This window comes from Vulpes lagopus, chromosome X (assembly GCF_018345385.1).
Source record: "Vulpes lagopus strain Blue_001 chromosome X, ASM1834538v1, whole genome shotgun sequence".
Taxonomy (NCBI): domain Eukaryota; kingdom Metazoa; phylum Chordata; class Mammalia; order Carnivora; family Canidae; genus Vulpes; species Vulpes lagopus.
Genome location: NC_054848.1, coordinates 86,916,356 through 86,930,890, shown reverse-complemented (window position 1 = coordinate 86,930,890; position 14,535 = coordinate 86,916,356). Strand labels below are relative to the sequence as shown.

Below are 14,535 nucleotides of genomic sequence, written 5' to 3'. Positions count from 1 at the left end.
TTGGCTTAGTTTTGCAGTGCACCTAAAACTTCTCTAAAAACTAGCCTATTTAAAAAAACAAATAAATGGCATGTTCTGCTAATCTTTAGCTATCCTGAAGTTCAAATGATCAGAATCAAACTTCCAAAAATATATGCCAGTTAAATATGGCTTTTTTTCTTTTTCTGTGTTTCAAGTCAAAATGATAAATTAGCAGCCTTCTGTGCTTTAGGTATGAGTCCCACATCAACTACAGCTGATAGAGCATTCTACTGAAGGCTGATGAAACTGTAAAGCATTTGGCAGTGACAGATACATTCAGCTGACAGCAATAGAGACTCAACACTTGGATATTGAGTTTTATTCAGCCAACACTAGTATGAGGAATAGCTTCTAAAATACTTTTTCACGCACTGATGTTTCACTGCCAGTAGAGCAAAAATACTATGAGCATTTTTTACTACCTCATCAGCAGGTACAGAAAATCTTCCTGTTTCTCAAATTTAGGACTCAGTTTTAGAAGTCTTAGTTCTGACATTCACCTCCTGCCCCAAATAGCTAATTATGTTTTCTGTTTCTTGGCATTGCTTCTGTCGTAGCCTGGGAGGACCCTCCTTATGGAAAAGGGTATTGGTTAATGTCAGTGTAGGTTTTCAGACTTATAACATTTGAAAAATCAAAAGTCATGGAAAGGAGAGAGCTTTATTTCAATAAAAACAAGAGGAAGAATAAGAAAGCTAATATCTACTTGGGGAAAACTATAGTCTAGTCTATAGGTATAAGTAGGTATATTCTTATAGTTTGAAAAGGCCAAACTATAAAATGAACCACATTTTCTTTCTGTGGGACATTCTAGGGGCAAAATGTTTGCCATATAATTCATTTTAAGGATGACAGTCAGAAGGATGATTTTTGTCAACATGCTCCAATCCTAGAGCCAGGCTAATATCTGTGGTAGCAGTGCCATACAGAGAGTTAAAACTGTTTAGATGTAGTGTGCTAGACTAAAAGAATATGCTAGATTAAAAGAACCAGATAACTGTGAAAAAAAATTAGAAATAATTTTAAAGTCCTCTTTTTCTCAGAAAGCTTTTGAATGTGTAGTGAAATAAAAAGAAAGGCATCTGTACCTCTCTCAGGCAATCTAAATGAATATAGCCAAACAGAGGTTACTGGCAGATGTTCTGTCTCCAATTATTAATCTGGACAGAAACAGATTTCAGCAATTGAATTCTACGTGCACTTTCCATAATACTGCAAACACCTTTCAAAGTACTGTACTTATATTGCAGTTCCAGGGTTGTTGAGGGGAGAAAATGCCTGGCATCCTTTGGAATTGGCATAGCCAATGTTTTTCAAAAGGGACTAAATTCCTGGCATCTTTCCTAAGCTTATTAAAGTGTTGTATTTGCCTTCCAAGTGTCATTTTTTAACCAGAACATTCTCGCAATTTTACCCTAACTCTGTGACAGCTCCTGTTTTTTAAGACAGCCGGAATTTTAATGTTTTGTACACATAACAAGTGAATAAATGGTTCCTCCGTGAATAATTTTCATTTTTGCAGGATGAAGTTATTAAGCAGAAAGCTTCAATAGACCTGCTGTCACTGTTTTAGAGACAGGAAAAAGAAATAATATTCAAGGTGATATGTCTGACTGCCATGAACAGCCACAGTAATAATACTCGTTAACTTTAGGTGAAGGGCCACAGATTTTAAAATCCATTCCAGTAAATTAGGGGGAAAAATCTGTTCTAAGTGAATAGTTTTAAAGAAGCATAGTTATAAGCATATGGGAAAAATACAAAGTGAATTGATAAAATAATTCCCAGCCAAACAGATGAAATATGGAGTCAAGCCTGTTAGAATGCCTTTGTCTGGAGAAAAAAAAAAGATAGCAGTTATATTAAAGATGCTCATATGGTGCAGAGAGGGGGGGAGAGACAGAGAAACAGACAAGTAGGTAAGTAGGTGAGTAGTTGTAGACCCACATTTGACTCACAGGGTAATACTGTGTGGAATACTGAGGTTCTTTATAATGAAGGTCTTCTACATTCTTATGATATTAACAATAAAGAGGGAGGTTGAATTCCTCTTTCAAGTTAGGAAGCAAGATAAATTTGTATGCTTCCAGAATTGCCCTCCATACTTCTTGTCAAAGAACTACTGAGGGTGTCCTGGTTGTCAGAGATAAAGTATCCTTTCAGGGGGAAAAATCCCCTTACCACTTGTTATAACTGTGAAATAAAGTTTTCTTGGAGTGAGACTGGAGGTCATCCCCTTGGTGCTCTTTCCCATTACTGTTGTTCACTATCCTCATGTTGTCAAATAAATGAATATGAGATATCAGTGTCTGATGAAGCCTAAAACGTTACTCTCTGTCTCAGAGCTATCAATCCTTTAGCTAGGAATCAAAGAATAAGTGAAAAGAATGAAACTATAACTACAGCATCTGTCCAATTTTGAGGGTCCAGGTACATCCTTGGACAAGAGAAATCTCTTGATGTATACTATTAGGGTTTCAGTGCAAAACTCTGTCATTGCTATTTGCATTTTAATAAAGAGCAATTTAGTCTGTTAAAATGTTCGTCTCATGCATGCATTCTCATATTAGTTGTTACTGTGTATGCTTATGCTTCCTCTCTCCTCAGATAGATTATACACTTCTTTAAGTATGGGAATCATTTCATCAAAGCTTTCTTGTACTCTTCCCTGCATGCAACATATGGCTGGCTATGTAGTCAGTGTTCCATATAGAATTCTAGAATGAACGGATTTATTACTTCTCTCTAAGATAATAGATAGATTGTTTTTATGAAGGACACAGGCTTCAGAGACTGACAATCTCAGATAGGATGATACAAATTTACCAGCTGTGTGGTCTTGCAGAAATTACTTGACAAGGCTGACACTCAGTTTCTCACCTGTACTATTGAGAAAAATATCAATGATTCTATCTCACAAGCTTGCTGTGAAAAGAGATAACATTTGTGAAATATCTAGCACATTTCCCACCTCCCACTATGGACAGAAGCAATAAACATCCCTTTATTTTTCTATTTTTGTTTTTCCTTTAAATTAGAATCAAATAATCACAGAAATGACCTGGAAGACCTCAACAGAAAATCAAACGAAACATCATGCCATAGAATCACACAGAACAAGTGACTTTACTGCAATTCATTATTTATAAAATGAAGATAATATTACTATTCTTGCAAAGCTAATGGGAGGAGCAAGTGAGAATAATCATGTAAGTAAAGCAATTGCTGCAGTGCCTAGTTCAGTCCATGATCTATACATGATATTTATTATTGGAGTGATTTATTAAACCAAATTTCTCTATGAGTATGAACTCAAATTTTAATACATTCATCAGTTCTAACATTATCATTAAGAGATAATATTGTCTAACTCTATTTATGATATACCCATGGCAGTATGTGTAGACCCTGCACAGAATGTGTCTGGTTTAATCCGGTTGGTAGTGAAATGAAATAGAGAGGCCAGGCAAAAGTTGGTCGAAACAGGCTTTTATTTATTGTTTTTAAAGATTTTATTTATTTATTCATGAGAGACACAGAAAGAGAGAGAGGCAGAGACACAGGCAGAGGTAGAGGGAGAAGCAGGCTCCATGCAGGGAGCCCGACGTGGGACTCGATCTCAGGTCTCCAGGATCACGCCCTGGGCTGAAGGTGGCGCTAAACCGCTGAGCCACCCGGGCTACCCCAAAACAGGCTTTTAATGGACACATTCTCGGGCGACGTTCCGCAGGCTGCAAGGGAGTGAGACAGGGGACGTCGCAAGTCTGGGAAGTCAGGCTCAGAGGAGTACTAGCGGGCTTTTTTTAAGGGGGAGGGGTAAGGGGTTGTGTGTATAGGGTGATAGGGCATATTACTGGTGGAATCGGTATGGGGTGATAACTGCTTATGCCCTTATATGGGGTTTGGGTAAGGTGCGGTTTCTGTTTCCTGCATAGGTCCTGTCTCCCTATGATGACGTGTCCTTGGCGGTCTGCTGGTGGCGGGAAAGTCCCAAGGCGAGGGTGACAAGATGGAGGGTCCACTGCCATTTTGTTGGTGCCTCCTGATCCTCCTTGATCCCAGCGGCCCAACAGAATGTATTTATGGGTTGCTTTCAGATTGATCCTCAGCCTATATTAGTGTGTCTTCTGTGCTGCTGTTCAAGAGAAACAGGCCACCACTCAATATACTGCTGAGAAGAACAGGCACAGTGCTGGGGCCACAACAAGGAGAAAAGGGAAACACTGGGGATGAGAAGACTAACCCTCTATCTTTCCAAACCTACACAAAATCAGAGAAAATCATGTAGAGAACTCCTATGTCCACATTACTAGTTTCAATAATCATCAACCTTTGGCCAGTTTTGTTTCCTCTATCAGGTCCTAACTCTGTAATGTGTGGGTATTGGACTCTTTTAAATACAATACCAGACATCATGTTATTCCACCTACAAATACTTCAGGACATATGATACAGACTTTTTGCTACAAGAAACACCATGCCATCATCTCATTCCCCAGAATTAATGTTAATTCCATACTATCACCTAATACTCAGTTCAAATTTCAATTGATCTGATCTTCTCAACACATTTTTACAGTTGAGTTTGGTCCAATCAGGATCCCAACACGGTCTATATATACATTATCTTTAGTTGTTATTTCTCTTATGTCTCTTTTATTCTGAAAGAGGCATTTCCTTTTCTTTGCCAGTCTGAGTTGTGATGTGAGCAAATTTGTGACCCTCATTCAGACATGTTGCTTCGAGCTGGAAATGCAGAGTTAGAAAGCCTCATTGTAATGCTGAGATCTGGTGACCATTATAAACTTATTCAATAAACACTAGCAAACACTACAAAATAATTTGACTATACCTGCTGAATGTGACTATATCACACTTTAAAATAAAGGAACAGAAAAACAAACAGAAGCCATAGTTTTTGTTGCTTAATCTTACTCCTGTGTATCATCAGTTGCTTTACTGTTATGCTTCCCTTTTCCGAAGGTAAAAGAGATTCTCTAGAGTCTTACAGGGCCTACCACTGAAAAGGTTACTGTACTAGTGATAACAAAGAAAAAATACCTCAGTTTCTTTGTTTCTTCCAGAACTGCCCTCTGGAGAAACTTAGCTTCAAGTTTTATTCTGCAGCACGATCCAGAGCTTGCTCTTCCACAAAAATTTTAGCTTCAAGATGCATTTAGCTGATAAACCCTAAAATGATCTGTACTTTTCACCGTTTAACACATTAGAACATTTTTCTTAACCATTCTTTATTGCTTTTTAGATTCCCCAGGCGTGTCAGTATCCTGGAGGGTAGTGACCTGACTCATGCAGTTTGCTGCAAAGTAAGGTAATAGACATTGTAGTCATAGTTCCTTTATAGGAGTGGCATCTTCGTGGTAAGCAAGTTCACCCCTAAAAGAGCAGTTGGTCTTGGGCCCCTAGCATATCACTTTGTATGGAAATTTATTCTAGAATTTACATTTTAAAAATCCACACTAACATTTTATATTCCCTTAGTGTATTATATCCCTTATTCTATGTGTCTTATTTCTTCATCAAATATAACTTTTAGGTTTACTCTCTTCATCTTGGCATTCAAAAATCTCAAAAATCTCACCCAGAGGTACAATTTCTGTGAAGCTAATTGAACTTAATCTATAGATACCTGACCTGCATGGGTCCCTTTTCAAGATTCTGTGTTCAGGGCAGCCCGGGTGGCTCAGCAGTTTAGCTCCTGCCTTCAGCCCAGGGTGTGATCCTGGAGATCCTGGATGGAGTCCCACATCAGGCTCCCTGCGTGAAGCCTGCTTCTCTCTCTGTCTGTGTCTCTGCCTCTCTCTCTCTCTCTCTCTCTCTCTCTCTGTGTGTGTGTGTGTGTGTGTGTGTCTCCCATGAATAAAAAAAATATTCTGTGTTCATATGGCCAGGAATTTCTGAAAATTCTGCAAAAGTATCATACTTTAACTAAATTCAGTTAGGACCCCTGTTTCCTTCCACTCTGATTTTGCCTTACGTCAGATGGCATTGGAGGGATCACAGTCATAGCCCTTTTTATAATCTGACTAAAAAGAAGTTGACAAGTTATCAGAAACTGACAAGGATAACACAAAATTCATAATTTGCCATTATAATGAGTATACTGATGACAAATTTGTTAATGGGTGCCATCAATTCAAAGAGTGTCTAAGATTAGTCATTGCCCAAGAAAATCTGGTGTCAAAGAATCTTTCAGCTTACATCTGAAAGAAATTCGATAGCAGTTTTATCAAATTTGACAATCCTAAAAATTTACATGACATTATTTATAATGACTTGTGAAGCTGAAAGAAGTGGTTTTAAACTAGAAAAAAAATTCCTATCTATCACACTACAGGTTAAAAGAAATCATCCCTCTATTCTTTCCATGGACATTATATTACAAAACCATTGTCTAATGAAGAGGCAATCAACAAGTGTCAGGCAAAACTTGTATAAAGAAAAGTATTGTAGAGGTGTTCAAGTGGTAATTTAATAAAAATGTTGTTTCTAGATGTTAAAAATGTTTGTCAACTTTCTAAAACTTGAAGTTTGTTGAGATTGCTTTTCTCTTTCTAAATATTTTTGCTTGCACCTAAAATTGCATTCAAAATTTCATACTATTTCCCTTACAGAGGGCCTCAAATTATATAAGCTTTAAAACCCACCAAACCTAGATGTGCTCCCACTCTGACCATTCATTACCTAGTTAACATCATCTCCCTCTACTTCCCAATATGGCATCCTTCGGTTGCCCAACTATGCATATATTCTTCCTCCTTAAAGAGTTAACTCAAGAGCCATCATCTGTTTTTCTTGATTTGATCATTCCCCTTCAGATGCGATTTGGCCACTCTTTTCTCTGAATCAGCTTTCACCTTATATTAATTTATATGGGAATAGGTACTGTAAATTAAGCCCTCCCTAGATTGTGATTGTTCTAAGAGAAGGAGGAAGCACCTCTAGGGTCGTTTTTTCCAGAATGCTGGGGACATGATTTTCCTCACTGTAGGCTTTCAACTGATGGTTGAATCAGTAGGTGAGTGTGTAGTGGGAGTCTATTTTTAGAACACAACTGCATTACACCCCTATGAAGCTATTTTTTCCTCTCTACACAAGCCCAAATCAATTTTTCCCTTTGTAAAAATTTCCTTTTTTTAATTTCCTTTTGCATTATGATCTATATCTTGATCTTTTGTCTTATAACAATAGCAATTAATATATGTTGTCTTCCCATTTGAATATAGAGTAGGAACCATGACAGATTTCCTTAGGAACTACCCTAGACAATTACTATTCAACTGAATTGTTTAATTGCATTTTTAAGCACATTTTACTTATTTCTCCACTACAAAATATTCTTTCCTTTATTTTAATTGATGATGGAATGTAACAATCCCAATCACTGCCATACCTTTCCAACATCTTGCACTCATTTACCTATTATTTTCTCTCAATACACTCATTATATATATATGATTAAAAAGGATATTATATATATATATATATATATATATATATATATATATATATACAGCTTAAGTAGAAAGTCAGGATTCCTAGTCACAAAGAACAGTTCTGATTTCTAACTTCTGTCAAAATGCTCTAATCCCAAGCCCATTTCCTATTTATGAAATAAGAAGATTTTCAAATGTTAGCACCAAACTGGGACTTTCTCCTCAACGTGATCCAGTCATTCATACAATTGATATTTGTTGTCCTCCTACTCTGTGCCTGGATACTCAAGATACCTGGTCTCACTAGGACCCTACCTGGCAGAAACTAGTAATTAGTACAAATAAGCACATAAGTTAATTTGAGTTGGAGCAAATTCACTGAAGAAAATAAAATAGAATAATATGAAAGAGAGTGGCTGGGATGAGATCATTTTTGATTGGGCGAGTAGAATAATAAAAAGAAGATTAAGAAAATAGCTTTCTCACAGTTATTATTTGTAAAAGCTATCTCTGTGTGTCACCCAAAATAATCCATGTATAGCACAGATGTATGTGTCTTACACTTTGGCAAACAGTAGACTGCATTTACATTTTACAGTAAATAGATCTGAATAAATGTTTCAGCTCTACCACTTAGCAGCTGTGAGATCTTGGCCAAGTTACCTAATTCTTTTCAGCTTCAGTTTCCTTAACAGAAAAATGAGGACAATCAAAATAAGATAAAAAATAAAAATCATAGGAGTGCTATAAAGATTAAAGGAAAGTAGGTAATATGCTTAGCAGAGTGCCTGGTGCATCACACAGTCTTTCACAAGAGTCCATTGGCAATTTCACCCTTTAACAATTGTCAAGTCCTCTTGGTAAATAAAGGGAGCCTTTGGTAATTAGAAAGTGGCAGAGGCTATGCAGTTCCTACCACAAAACCTCACCACTCTATGGTATGCTTCATTGAAAATAGGTCTTTGACCAAATTCTGTCATATGTACAAATATTTGTAAGCACAAAAACATTTATGACTCCAGGTAGCTGAAGTGAATTTCCACTCTGCACTGAGGTACACAGAATGACACTTTGTAGGAAAGGTTTAGTCTGGGGTAGATACAATGATATTCCTCCAGCAAGAACAGCCCATGGGGTAGTCTCATCATGGGGCAGAAGAGGAGGGACAGGGAATCCACAGGGAATGGGGATCTAGATATTGAACTCTGCACAGAAGATCATAGGTTGTTGGGATTGTCAGATTCTTATACCTGCTTCTTCTAGGCATAGCAGGACCTGTACAGTCTTTCTAACCAGCCATCTCTCTAGTAATGAAACATATTAACATCTCTAACATCTCTTATTTTAATTGCAAGTTCTATGTATTGATTTTGACAATAATATTGGAAATGCTAAATAATTATTTCTGTTTTGTGGATTCCTACCTAAGTTATTTCAGATGCTAAATAACTGTCCCTACAGTGAAGTTGTCTTAATTTGTACACACATTTATATCATACTGTATATAGGGAAGTATTTTTAAAGTAAAATACTCTACCATATAACAAATAATGTTAGCTGTTATTTACAGTATAATAAATATAGGTAGAACCTTTGTTGTAATAATTACAACTAGTTTAAAGGAAAATTCAATTATCTTATTATTGGATAGCTACCTATTCTTTTTATCCCCATGTCAGATAAATAGTAGGTGTTTACTGTATCCTTCTTGCTGGATGGACAGGAGTAGTCCCAAAATACTGATTTATAGGTATTATTATGATGACTACTTCTGTTTCAGAAGGAAAGAGAAAATGAAAACTAATAGTTTTCTTTCATTTTCCCTCCAGTTTTATTTGTTTGTAATAGAAACAGCATGGTGTACAACAGGAAGATATGAACACCCAGGCCAGTTCTGCCACTAATTAGCTATGCAATTATGCACAAGTCACAGCTTCTGTGCTTCCATTTCCTTATCTATAAAATGTGGATTATACGCACTCTACTTAACTGGCAGAGTTGTTTTGAAAAGAAAATGAAGTTGGTAGATAAGGACAGGCATTGAAAACTTTAAAAGCACTATAATAATATGGTCTGCTATTCTTAATATTTTTCTTTCAGCTTGAGTTTTAATCAGAAAGCATAGTAACATAGGAGCCAACAGTAATAGCATTAGTGCCAACAGTCCAATTAGACATCAGTGGATGGCAGAAGGTAAGCTACTAAAATATATCAGCATATACAGAAGTCATTCATTTTTCATAAATGCCAGAGTAAAAGAAATGCTTTCTTCAATGGAGAAGCTGATGCTGTTATTTATAGAATGGCAATAAGCTATTCGCCAGTTCTCCATCTCCAACTTTTTACATTTGTATTTTACATTTATATCTATAAGTCTAGCAGAAACATTTTCTTGATGTTTTTGAGTTGTATTTGAGTACACTGTCATGACCAATGTTGTAGGCTAGGTAACTGCCTCTATGCTGTGCTTCTAAAAGCTCAAAAAGGTCTTCTTTCTCCAATATTACTTCTGCATTCCTAAAAAGGAATTTGCATCAACTTTTAGGAGTTTTCCTAAGATTTTTGACTGGATTAGGTGCCCTTTACACTGGAGGAGGAGTTGGTAACCGTACTGTAGGAATTTATATTATTGTTAATTTAATGTCAATGTCCAGGAAGCAATGGAATGAGTATGAACATAGAGAAAAAGCTCTAAAATGAATATCTGACTTCATACAGAGCATAACATGGTAAGGCTTAAATGAAATAGTATTTTCTGTGCAATACTTCTTTACAAGGCTGGCCAGAGGCCAAACTATAAATGAAGTAAATTTTTTCTTTGGAGATTTTTCATTTTGATGTGGCCTCCCTATCTCTGAATGTTTGAGAACTCTCACTGGGAATTGAGGGGCTAATTGGGCTTTTACCAAACCAGTTGATCCCTCATCTCTGTTTTCAAAGTAATCTCTAGCAAAGTGGTGAAGGACATCAAGTTGGTCCTCTGTTTGCCCCATCTCTCTATCCCTTCTGTTTTTGTTCTCAAGCAGTCCCCTGCTGTCCCTTCTCTCTCCCTTGCTTCCCTTACATTTCACAAGACCAAGGAAAGGTGTACATAAGATTCTGAATGATTCCTGTTGCTATAAGTCAAATATCTGATATTCCTCAATCTCTTTATTAAAGCCAGATATTCTCCAGTTCAAGAGCCACCTACTAATGGCTGGGCATAGTGATAAAATCTGTAAGATAAAATCTGTAAGATATAAAAAAGGGGGATCTTTAATCTCCAAGAAAACTAGCTCCTTTTATAATCCTTTTTTAGTATCTCATCTGCAGGCACTCACATCTTCCTACTGTAGGCTCTGAAGCCATACACAACCAGGGAAAAGTGCACACAGATTTTGAATTAATCCTGTTGCTATAAGTCAAATGTCTGATATCCCCCAATTTCTCTGTAAACCACATATATGTACAATTTGTGCTATTGAGTTAGGTCTTGGTTTCTGATTGTTAATCTGTTCACTGTAACTGAAGCCTTGTCTGGATCCTGAATACTGGAAAACAGAGTATGTTTGGGGCCTTGAAAAACTTTCCATGTATCATCAACTACTTTTGTCTATATTTCCTCCACCTGCCCAGAGCCTTGCTCAAAATTTGATATAACACCTACAAACACATAGTGCTGCAATAAATCTGAAATTGCCAATCTCGCTTTCTGAAGCCTCCTGTTTCCGTGACTTTTCACAGTAGATCAGATTCCTTAGGACTCCATTGTCAGCCAAGATAAAGCACAAGTTAACCATGTTTGATTGAACACTTTAATTTAAAGCTATTGATTATCCTTCTCAGGAATTGGTTTTATAGTGATGTCAGCAAATCATCCCCATTCTACCTTTTCTCCTATTCTTTCCCCACTGGCTTTGAACTTTAGCCTATCTGGGTTACTGTTGTCACCTTAACAGTCAAGAACCAATGATTGATTTTTTTTAAAGATTTTATTTATTTATTAGAGACACAGAGAGAGAGAGAGAGAGAGAGAGAGAGAGAGAGAGAAAGGCAGAGACACAGGCAGAGGGAGAAGTAGGCTCCATGCAGGGATCCAGACATGGGACTCAATCCTGGGTCTCCAGGATCACACCCTGGGCCGAAGGCGGCGCTAAACCCCTAAGCCACCGGGGCTGCCCTCAATGATTGATTTTGATTGATTTTCCTATGATTGATTTTCCTAATCATAGTCAAAATATATATACAAATTTTCTACTGTGTCTTGTCTGCTCTTACAATCCAGAAGTGCAAACTATTTTTATTTTCACATCTTCAAACCAGAAGATTAATTTATGATGGCACAACCGTCTGTTATTTCCAAGAAATATCTACAATGAATTTACTGATACCTTAAAAAAAGTGAGAAAAAGGGAGGAAGAAAGGAAGGAAGGAAGGAAGGAAGGAAGGAAGGAAGGAAGGAAGGAAGGAAGAAAAGTAGGAAGGAAGGAAGGAAGACTCATTAAGCACAATAAAAAATTCAGTGTTTGGGATGCTGGCTTATATTCTAAGTATATTTCAAATGGAACATAAAAATCTGCAACTTAAGATACAAATGTGAAAATTTCTCCCTTGATGCATACTTTCTTTGGTATGGAACTCAGAACAAAATAAAACAAAACAAAAAACATTGTTCTCTGTTCAAGGAACACTCTTGTTATATGACATAGCACACCATTAATGCAGAAATAAAAATTTTTTAACATTAAAAATTTATATTTGTGATTTACATTAGTTTCCACAGCATGGCATATGATATTGTTTGCTCTTATGATTAAAGCACTTATCTTAAAAACACTGCCTTAGATGGCAGAGGAGAATAAATGAGCATAAATAGGAGTACAAAACATTAAGGTGTAAATTGCCTTCAAAAGTCAAGTCTAGAAAAAGAGATTAGAAGACAAATTTCACATTACTGTTTAGGATCTAAATTGAAGTGTAATTATAAGATAATGAAAGTTATTTTCTTGTGTGATACATCAACTGGCGCTGATGGCAGCTACCAAAATTGAAATGCACCCAGATTTGCAGGGATGTCAATAAAGTTAGAGTATGTGTACGGTCTCATAAGGTGACTATGAAATAAACAATGTATTTGTTTTGGTCATGAGTTTCAGATATATTGGACTACTAACCATCACCCCATAAATCATTCAATGATGTGAACAAAGACAGAAACATAAAAATGGACAAGAATACAGGCTATTCATACTATCATATGAAATTATAAAAATACCAATTTCAAAGTAATAAAAAGCTGAGGAAATTTCATAATAAAATATATCACATGACTAAATAATTCATATTCCTTTTTTGTTTCACATTTTTTGTTTTTCTTTCTGAGAATTACTTAGTGTAAAGATGGCATGTGAAAGCAACATTCAAAGATTGGAATGTCCTTAGGTGGTAGCCAAGAAAACTTTACTTTCTTTATGGACAAAAGACAAATTATGACCATAAAATAACCAAAGCAGAGAGTAGTATGTTTTAAGAATGAAAGTGGGATAGAGTTGCTTGGGTGGCTCAGTTGGTGAAGCTTCTGACTCTCGATTTCCACTCAGATCATGATCTTGGGGTCCTTGGGATCCAGCCCCAGGTCAGGCTCTGCACTCAGTGGGGAGTCTGCTTCCCTCCCTCTCTCTGCCCCACGTCCTGGGCACCTACACATACTCACACATGCACACTCTCTCTCAAATAAATAAATCTTAAAAAAAATGAAAGTGGTATAAATTTAGGTTTTATAGTATCACTTCTTCCCAAGGGGGACATGAAAAGGGGGACATGAAAAGGGTAAACAAAATTAAGGTATCATTGAAATTAAGACAGTATCCTGGTCATGTAACACAACTTGGAGGAATATCACACAGATAATATTTTGGAGGAAGTTAAAAGTATACACTAAGGGAATTTAAGAAAGTAAACAGATGAGGGAAAAGGGAAGAGGGAAAAGGAAAAAAAGAGAGAGGAAAACAAGCCACAAGTGACTTTTTTTAAAAAATATTTTACTTATTTATTCATGAGAGACACAGGGAGAGAGAGGCAGAGACACAAGCAGAAGGAAAAGCAGGCTCTATGCAGGGAGCCCGATGCAGGACTCAATCCCAGTACTCTCGGATCACACCCTGAGCCGAAGGTAGATGCTCAACCGCTGAGCCACCCAGGCATCCCCACAAGTGACTCTTAATGATAGAGAGCAAAGTGAGGGTTGATAGAGGGGAAGTGGGTGGGTGATAGGCTGTATAGGTGATGGGCATTAAAGAGAGCACTGGGTGTTGTATGTAAGTGATGAATCACTGAATTCTACTCCAAAAACCAATATTGCACTGTATGTTCACTAACAAAATTTAAATTAAAAAAATATATACACTAAGAATCAACTATAGAGAGATCAATGTAATTTGGTGGGATACAAGGACAAGAAAGAATAAAAAAAAAAAATCCTCACTGCTATTTTTCAAATTGGATGGGCAGCTAAGAGTATGATGTCAGCCAAGAAACAAATTGAGGAACTATAATAGTATCCCCTAGCATTAAAATGCGATTAAAGTAGAAAATTGTTGCTGTTTTTTTATTGGTAAAAACTAGAATGGAAGACAGGCATGAGTGCATAACAGATAATGCTAAAAAGGGTAAAGAAGAAAACCCACTATGAGCAAAATAGGGTAAATACTCATAAAATGGGGATTCAAAATCTGAATAACTGATATGCCTGATAAAAAGAAAAAAATAGAGCAACAACGACAAAATATTGACCAGTATAAAAGAAGAAAATCTTCCAGAAATGACTGAAGTCTTGAGTCTGTAAATCAAAAGGATTCGTTATTTCAAGAAAAGTTTATAATGATAAAACAACACAGAGGTATTCCTCATTATTTAACTTTGGAGATGGAGAAGGATTGTTACAGATACCCAGATATAAGAAGAAGACCACTATAGTATGGAGATATTTTTGGCTACAAGTCAAAGAATGAATGGTTTAAAGTGGCTTAAAATTTAGTGTTTCTATTTTTGTTCTGTTTTTGTTTTCCTGACACTAGAAGAA

The 14,535-nt window shown here is 36.5% G+C and overlaps 1 long non-coding RNA gene across 1 annotated transcript in view; it reads left to right on the top strand.

Moving 5' to 3' along the window:
• LOC121482394 overlaps positions 1-4,912 on the top strand; it is an 84,293-nt gene extending 79,381 nt beyond the window's left edge. Inside the window, exons 2-3 of the long non-coding RNA XR_005985599.1 lie at positions 3,060-3,230; positions 3,957-4,912. This is a non-coding gene — a long non-coding RNA (uncharacterized LOC121482394). The remainder of the gene's footprint in view (positions 1-3,059; positions 3,231-3,956) is intronic.
• The last annotated feature ends 9,623 nt before the right edge of the window (positions 4,913-14,535 follow it).